Below are 9,630 nucleotides of genomic sequence, written 5' to 3'. Positions count from 1 at the left end.
AGTAGGAGGGCAGCTAGAAGCAGCTCTGGTAAAAATTAGGTGTGTCCTTTTTGGCTCCTGACAATCTTAATGTAGCCCTGACTAAGGCAGATTTTGGGCATCCACGATGCTTGGCCTTGCATCATTCACCAGAGCTTAATTAACTATGGAGCCTGGCTTGTTTAGCCTAGCAAAGGGGTATATAATTGCAATCTATAAATAAATACTTCAGGGGGTGAACACATGGGGAGGAGGAAAAAGCTATTTAAAGATAAAGGACAATGCTGGCAGGAGAACAAATGAGTATAAACTAGCCATGCATACATTTAGGCTAGGGTTTGTCAGGTTTCTAATGATGAACACATTGATGCTCTGTGAAGGCCTATCAATGGATTTAGTGAGGCCAAAAGTCAAGCTGGCTTTAAGAGGCTGCTGGACACAGTTACTCAGCTGATTATATGAAATGGATGGCTATGCAAGGCAAGGACCTGGACTTGGGAATCCCAGAAGGAGAGTCCTGGGGTTCTGTGGGCTGCAGAAAGTGGCAGTAAGCCACAGGGCCCAGTAGGAGCAGAGTGGGAAAAAATAGAAGACTAATAAAACCTGAGATATTTAAACTGCACCTTCACTGTTTATCACAGTCTTCCAGTACCTGAAGGGGGCCTCTAAGAAGAATGAAGAAGGACTTAAGGCATGTAGTGACAGGACAAGGGGCAGCAGTTTTAAAGTGAAAGAGGGTAGGTTTTATATGCAATAAGGAAAAAACTTTTTACAGTAAGAGTAGTGAGGTGCTGGCACAGGTTGATCAGAAAATCTGTGGATGCCCTATCCCTGGAAGTGTTCAAGGCCAGGTTGGATGGGGCTTGGAGCAACCTGGTCTAGTGGAAGGTGTCACTTCCCATGGCTGGGGGGTTGGAACTAGATGATCTTTAAGGTCCCTTCCAACCCAAACCATTCTATGATTTCATGATGATTTTATGATGCATAGCAGGCAGATTGTCAATCCAGGTAAAGCTGAAACCTGAAACTGGCCCCTCTCCAATGGACTAGGCTGGCTGGCTTGTTTTAGAGAGGTTTGTGGGGGCAGGAGGAGATTATCAACAACAAGCAGTAAAAAGAGTCTGTGATTAGTTTGTGTGAAAACCTAGGCAAAAGAAAAAAAAAAGAAAAAAAAAATGATTGGTTTTCCTGTAAGCAGGTTGAGGTTTGGAAGCCCCTAATTTTTGTTTTGCCATCCTCAGACCCAAAAAAATCTCATGAGCCAGAAAACCTTCATCCATGAGAACATCTTGTCATATTCTCCAGTGGAGTAACAGCTCAGCCTGACCTCAACATGGTGCTCCTTCACGCAGTAATCCTTCTCTGTGAAGTCATTTGCCAAACCAACAGTGGGTGTCTTTCCCTGTGGCTTTTCTGCAAAACAGAATATGAGAGACCTTGACCCTTGACTAAGGCATGCTGGAGAGGCAGATGTCCAAATCTTAGCTGTTTTATCCAACTGGAAGCTATAACAATAAATCACATACTCCAGTTTACACCACCAGTGCAAACAAGATAATGGACCTTATACCAGAGAAAGATCTCTGTTGTAATATAGCATTTTGTTTCATCCTGTTCCTGCTGAGAGTAGAGGGAGAGCCAGCAGAGAAGAGGCAGCTATACAACTGGTACAGACCTCTTGTATTGATGGAATTTTCCTGTGGGAATCTCCTGCCTGTTCAAGTTCTCTCTATGCTCCATAACCAGTGCAAAGCAAATTTAGCAGAGAGCAGAGAATCCATCTTAAAATGCCTTAGGGGGGACAGAGAATATGGTATAAATGGAACTGCAGCAATGTCTGTTCTAATTCTTGTAATCTGTCACCTAGCTGCGGCAGTGATAGGTGCTTTAGAAACCCACAGACAGTCTAAGTGTGATTTGATCACATTAGTGGTGGCCTATGCATCAAGAGATTCAGAGGTTTTATTCTGAAAGGCATTAAAATAAAGGTGGTTGTGCTTTCAAATCTCTTTTTCTGGGAAGAGGCTATCTCCTGAGGCTGGCTTTACTCCTGACATTTCTCATTCTTTGCTTTTCTTTACAGATCAGAAGTATAACACGAAATGCCTTGTCTTGCTATTTTCATCATTCTGCAGTCATTCTCAGCAGGAATCTGAGGCTATGAGGGTGGGAGGTGACGAGCTGAGTCAAGTCTGAAATATGGTTCCTTGCACTAGAAGGATATAGATGTGGTTTCTGTGTAAGTCACCAGTTAGGTCTTGGTACTGAAAGGTAACAACTGTTATACGCTCTCTTGAAATGAGGTAGAAGGTGCCCATCCATTTGCTAGCTAACCTTATGCAGTAGTCTAGGAAGCTGAGAACTGCATGAATGAAAACACCAACACATTGGTTGGGGAACAAGCACACATGGGAATCTTGTCCTGTCACTACTTGCATTTTCTTGGCTGTATGAAGCTTGGAGATTTTTCATCCTTCATATTTAAAGTTCTTGGCCTGGTAACTTTCATCAAGTTGAATCAACTCTAAAGATAGGGGAGAAGATGAGGTAAAAAAATTATTTTCTTTTGAGAGGGGGCTTTTATTTGAGATGCAAACCAACAGATTCTTTCCTTTGACCTCCAAAAACCAAAGGGAATTTATTGGTCATTTTCACATTTTTAACTGACATTCAAAAAACACTTCACAAAAACACTTCAAACATTGAGAACCTCAATAAATCTCTAAAACACAGGGTGAAAAGTGTTCACACAGGCCATAAAATTGTAACTCTGGATTTGTACAATTCATTCTTATGGTCAGTCATGTCAAGCTTTAAAGAATCTACCACTTCAGCCATCACGAAAAGGCAGTAAATCTGGATTACGCATTGAAAGTGCTTAGGGAGTCTGGGTATTTATACCAATGAAATGCCAAAATATTTTACTGACACGCTCCATTTTTTACATTCTTTTACTAACAGTTAATTTTTTTATGTGTAGATATATATTTTAATGCTGACGGTTATATTTTGGCTATTCTTAGTTTGCAACTGGCTAGGCCTCCTCTAGTCAAAACAGGAGCCTGAACAATTTCCCACATACAGCACCTTGGGCAGAAGACAGTGGAAACATCACATGAGATACATTCATGACTTGGGCTGAGTATAGTTAGAGCTACATCTTTGGAAGCTCTGCAAATGTCATATGCAGAGTTTCTGGCTATTTCCATAGCAGTGATTCATTGGGGTGCTGGTGCTAAAGAATCTCTTGTCAGTCCTGCCGTGTCCATGTGGCACTATGGAAGAGAGAGGGGTGACTCAGTAGGGAATATTTTTTCCTTGTCAGAAGCACTTTAAACCACCTAAGGGATGTTTGCAGCTAGAAATGTAAACTGAAGCCTCTATGGGATGTCCATCATATAGTGCAGTTAAGAGACGTCCAAGTTAACCCTAGTACCCCAAGCAATGCAGTCATGTTAATGTAGTGCTTTCACTGGACTCCTTAGCCTCTCTTTTACATGTATGCACCAAACACAGCTACACTTATTTCCTGACCCAACGCAGCTCTCCTATCCAATTTTGAGCACCTTTGTATGATACTACTTGGTGCTACACAGGCTCTCTCTACTGGAAGAGTGTTAGGAGCACATTTTATTTACAAAAGGAAATCACTTAGAAGAGGCCAGATTCCTTCTGGATTGAAAATGAAGTCACATAAAACTGGTGCATAAAACATTTAAGTATAGTTAACTAACTCAGACCAAGCTTATTCAGGCTAAAGAAAAGGCAGGAGCATGCTCAGGGAATCCAGATCCAGCCTCAGCCACTTGGTGACCCCACACCAGGAAAATAGCATGAAGTTTCTGACGCTGTTTTTAAACTGTTAAGAGTGTTTTAATCCTAACTGCCAGGGCCCCAATATCCTCACCTGGGGCTGTCCCCACCCTGCCCACAGCCCAGGACCCCATTTCAGTCCCCTCAAGGCCACCAGTCCTCATCAGTGATATCATAGGATGCTGGCCTCCAACTTCCCATGGAGAAGCTGATACAACAGCCCAACCTAGGCCTGTCCTCATCTCCAAGGAAGTGCCCAATGCCCAGGGCTGGGGCTGCCCCAGTGCCCTTGGCTGGGGTAGTGGGGTGAGTCCGGGCTGGCAGGCCCTGTCCTGCTGCCCTGTGGCTTTCCCTGCAGCTCCCCATACCCTATCCCCAGAGAGACAGCAGCCCTTGCTGTCCCCTAGTGCTGACTCCTCTATACTCAGTAGGTGCTGCCTGGCTCTTTCCTACAGGCCAGGATGTTAAGAAGAAAGGACAAACTCCAAAGATGACCAGTTAGTGCCACTGCTACTACACTGCAAAGCAAAACCAAACTAATGATCATAACCACGGTCTCCCTCCTCCTCCTCAGAGCCCAAACTATGTACTCATAAGCAGAATTGAATATGAAACAGATACTTAATTCCTGGCAGAAACAGAAACTACTTTTGGATTTGAAAGCCCAACTAGCCCCTCACCCCTTGAGGAAGGTTTGGTTTTATCATGTTGTCCATTCTCTCCTCTGAATGGCTCTCACTTCCTGCTTTGTGTCCTTCGTGCAAGTATCAACGTGCTTCTTTCTTGCTATGAAGAGGATACCATGAACCTGTCATCCTTCAAACTGTTTCTCAGCTCAGCTTTTGCTGCAGTGTCTCTGTGAATTAGGTATCAAGTCTAATCATTTAAAGATAGTGAATCCACTACAGTTTGGCTTACTTGTATTTACTATTTACTATTTACTATTTACTATTTACTTGTATTTACTATGTATTTACAAGTACTTGACATAGCAAGTAAGACAAACTCATTCCTAGATTTGTGTCTCTCTCCAAGTATGATATAGTAGCTATGGATGACTTTATTACATACCCCTGGGAACAGTTTAGGTATCAAACAGTTGGGGAAAAATACAACAGAAGTTCAGAGATTAGAAACCATTAGAAAAGCCCACTTCTGCCAGATTATGGCACTAGAGGTCATGCAGTCCTCTCCCTTGCTCTTCCTCCTTACCTGCTCCCTTAAATCCAAGATACTGAAATGAATTAGCAGATCAAATGGCAGATCATGACTGAGATGCTTTTTCCAGGCAAAGGAGGCCCAGGCCAAGCCAGACGCTATACTGGCCAGGTTTAAGGGGAGGCTTCAGATTTGCCCTGAAGATCTTTCCATACAATGCTGGGCTGTAGAAGATTATTTTATCCTTGTCGTTCAAAAGCCAGAGGACATTATGTTTACCTAATGTTATATTTCAAAGCAGAGACATGGATAGAAGACAACCCTGTCCAAGACCTACAGTATTACACAAATACATGTAGCAGCATCATGCGCTACATCAGTAACATCAACAGCAATAGACTTATCCTGTGAGGAGTCAGCCTTGTGGGCTGTCTCATGGCACTCTGGGGGGCATTAAAAATAAATTCATACTGTAGGAACGGTATGGAACACAAGGGTGCTTGTAAGGTATCTGTCTTTATTTTTCGGCCATAACCATACAATCTGGGCCAATAGAGATGGCACATATAGCCATGTGGAAGATTTCATTCTTTCCAGCTGCTCCTCATTACGATTTGCTTTCAGTAATTTCAAGGAATACTGTTAGCTGCCTTTTCCAAGTCTCTGTCAGACTTTCTTCCAGACAGAGGGATTCAAGTGGCTTTAGTTGTTCCATTTTTTTTACCAAAGAAATCAGACTTCTTCTCATATAGTGTAATAAGGGCACTGTGTCCCCAGGAGGGACTAATTCTCATTTCCTGGTTCAACACTGGAGGTAGGTAAGTTACAGAAATAATTCTGCAATCTGTGACTACTGTTGCATACCGGAGCTGGCACTCTTAGGAGAAGGTTTAGAAATGAATTGCATATTTACAAAGGAAGCCCAGTGCAGTCAGGACTGGCCTGTTCCATAAGGACTACAGGATTCCCACAACACTACTAAAATAATAGGAAGAGTAACAGGGACTGCTACAGGAATGAGTCGTAGGCGTTCAGAAAACCCAAAGGAGACACTGATTTTGTCAGCTGCACAAAGGCAGCTGCCACCTCCTCCCGACGGCCATTCGGGGAGCGGATGGCAAGCAATGCATAGACAGCCATCTTGATCCTAGTCAGACTCAAAAGTCCTTGTTTGCCAAGTAAGAAGGAACAAAAAAGTGTTGAGCAAAAGATTTAATTTCTCAATGTCTATGGGGAAATCAACAGACAATGGGAAGCAACATAAAAAACATATACATGAAAGACTGTTATTTAAAACCAGTTGACATAGTCATTTTCAGTGGAATCTGGCTGGCTGTAGCCAGTATTTAATTCAAAAATTCCTCAGGAATGAAGGTCTTTTGCTGGCTAGCTTTATTTGGCTGGGGTTGGGTTTTGCTTTTTCCCACATCCCGCCTGCTGAAGTTAGAGGTTGATGGCAAGGAGCCTGATTCCTCTGCCTCTTCCTGTGCCGGACACAAGCAGCCAGCATCACCTCTCTGTTAAATTGTCTGCTAGAACTGCTGTATACAACAGAAGCTGGAGTGGGGCAGAGAAGGAATGGGATCATCTGCTCTCCCTTCTGAGAACAGAGCAAAAAATTGTCTGAAGGATGACCCATAAGGAGTCAAAGAAGTTAAAGAAACCATGTACAGTCCAGAATGGGCTATGTGTGGTCCCATGGCAGTAACAGCTTTCCTGTCTGATACTCCATAAGCCATTAAGGGCTGTAAGAAGAGCCTTGCTCATGCAGCAGACAACAGCAGCAACACCTGCAGTCAGAACTAGACATAGAAAATGAAAATAAAAACAATTCCAAAGAACCTTTTTAAAGCACTGACCAAAAAAACATCAGATAATAATTTTCTACCGCCTAAGACAAGACCAGCTGAACTTGGGGCACTTAGAAACTTTGCCTTTAAAAATAAGGAATACAAAAATTAGTCCTGCTTACATGTTCAGCACCACGTAGCAGATAGAGAATACACAGCAGGCTGGTGTGGTTGAGCTATTCCCATGTAAAGCTCCTTATATGACAACAGTACGGTAACCAAATCAAACCCATCCTTAAATCAATAATACACTCCACTAGACTTCTCTCTCTTGTACACCTCACTCACTCATATTCTGTCTCCTGGGATGTTCAGCCCAGGTCTGTTAAAACCAAGGTATTGTCTCTTGTTGACTCTGGCAGGCAGGGGGGCGGGGAGCAGCTGATATGGCAACTCCAGATGTGCTTTTTCTATTCTTTGAAACTGTTCATCAGAAAAACAAAAAGCTCTCTGTTGCCATGGAGACAGTATCTCTGTCACTAATGTACTCAGTGGGCGGCAGCAGCTTCCTGGCTGCAGAGACGCCCAAGGCCTGGTACTTCAGTGATCTCCTCACTGCTGGGCGTGCTGTGAAGCAGAAGGTTTAGGCTTGGATGACAGGCAGGTCTTCCTCGAGGTAGCCAAGAAAATGAGGAAGCGGTGGATCCAAGGATCTGGGGATTTTGCACCTGAAAAGAAATGCCAAAGTGATGCTGAGGTGAATTTGGAGGCAGGCAAAAGCTGTACAAACACCTGAGAGGTAGTGCACAGAAAAAGCTGGTAGCCTCTTTTGAGATAAAACATTTTCAGATATTTGAATTATTGTATTTATAGAGATAATACTAGGAACAGTGGAAAAACTAACCGAGATCTTTTTGCAGAAGAAGATTTAAATTTTTTTCAGGAAAGCAGTGAAAACTCCATCTTTTGAATCATGCAGAACTTATATCTGCTCTTAGTAAAGGAAATGATCCTCTGTTGGTCCCCAGGAGACACATGAAATGAGACCAATTCAGATTTCTCCAGCTCTAAATACAAGGACTGTGCAAAGACATACTTTATCCTTATTATGTTTGAAAGTGAAAATTAATAGTGTGCACCCCAGCTGAATTAAAATCAGGACTTGCATTATGTAAAAAGCAAGAGAAGATGATCTGTTCTGTCCTTAAAATCTCTGAAAACATGACCACAGGGTTATCAGATCCACTCGGAATCCCTGTTATGAAGGCCAGTCTTAACAGTGTCCACTTGATGAAGCCTCAGAGGACAGTGAGAATAGCAGAAAATCTATCTGGCCATGAGTATGTTGCATTATATAGGGAAAGAAATTTCCTTGAACCAGGGATGTGATCTCTAAAGTATGAAACTTCTACCTCTTTTAAGTGTATACTGTATTTACCATATCTGATTACCACTACTTTCCTAGGCAGATACTGCTGGTAGTCCAGACCATTTTACAGCCCAGATCTAATAAGCGAGCCACTTTCATGGCTGGTGTGAAATGGTATATCCTAATTGAACTCACAGAAATCACTTGAATTGTAACAACATTACTCTGACTGTTTGGCTCTGAAGTGGGCAGTAGGACAGGGATCCACATAACGCACAGAGTAACCCCACTAATAAAGATTAGGCCATGGGATTGCTAGAAAAATTGAGTTAGGGATTGTCCCATGGCATATGCTCATAAGAACACTGGGAAAGGTCTGGAGTTCTGCCCACTCTCATCTACATTTTTCTCCCCAAACCAGTTTTGCTTCATTACTGTTCAAGAAACTGAGAACAGCTGCTGATAGGAAGAAGCCCTATTAGCAGAGACACCCTCCTGGAGGTGGTAAGGAATAGACATTAGGCTGCTGTCTAAATCATGCAGCAGTCTAGCTGGCCAGGGCTTATTCCTCCTGACATCTGCTTTCTGAGGTACTGCCATCCATATTAGATTCCGTCAAAAGCCGTTTTGCCACCAAGCTGAGTAGCTTCCTGGGACGTGTGTCGCTGCAGGGGGCCCACTATGCCCCATCCTTTGTCCTGGAGAGATGACATTCACCCCAACAGCAGAGACTGGGAGGGTTACAATGCCTCTATTCAGAAGAACTGGAGATCATCACCCCATACAGATACTCTGGCTAAAATGGAACAAATCAATAATTTGCCACTGCAGAATTAGAAATGCCGGCACTCGTGACATTTGCTCTGAAGCCATCTAACTCGGGAGAGTGTTCCCATTAGGGCTCAGATGCAGAGGTGTCTGACTGGATGGCATCTTCTCAGACAAGTCCAAGGTCCATACGTGCTACAGGATGTGGTGTGGAAAGTTCAGCAGGTAGTGAGGAGTGACCCCACAAGCCAGTACTAATTTGGGCAGATGGTATAGCCAGAAGAGTCATCTGATTTTCAAATTTGAAATTCTTTTCCTGGCCCTGAAATAATACAGGGTGTTAATTGGTATTCCCATTTGACCAATTTAGTTTTGTTCCTAAATTTTCCATATCATAGATGGTTAGATGCAGCATCCTGCTACTTCAAATGTTGCATAGCATTGCTATGCTTTGTTAAATAACTTCCTTCTTCCTCGCCAGAAATAGCTATGTTTCAATAGTGAGTGAATAGATCCTAGCATTTATAGTTTCTAGAGCTTCTAGTTGGGATTGCTGAAATGTATAAACATAAATCTGTTTTGATTTTGCTGTCTGGAGAAGAAGCAGGTAATAGTGAGGAGCATCCAGTATGGTCAGTTTAGCCACTCCACCAGAACCTGTCAGGTAAAGGACATTTCAGCCTAGCCACTCTCTCCTCAACCCTTTCTGCTGATCTTTGTTCAGATGCTCTGAAAGACACTACTCTGGAGCCT

The sequence above is a fragment of the Manacus candei genome, unplaced genomic scaffold, assembly GCF_025592945.1.
Source record: "Manacus candei isolate 608988 ecotype Guabito, Panama unplaced genomic scaffold, ASM2559294v1 h1tg000067l, whole genome shotgun sequence".
Taxonomy (NCBI): domain Eukaryota; kingdom Metazoa; phylum Chordata; class Aves; order Passeriformes; family Pipridae; genus Manacus; species Manacus candei.
The sequence above is the reverse complement of the archived record's forward strand: the minus strand, read 5'-3'. Positions refer to the sequence as shown.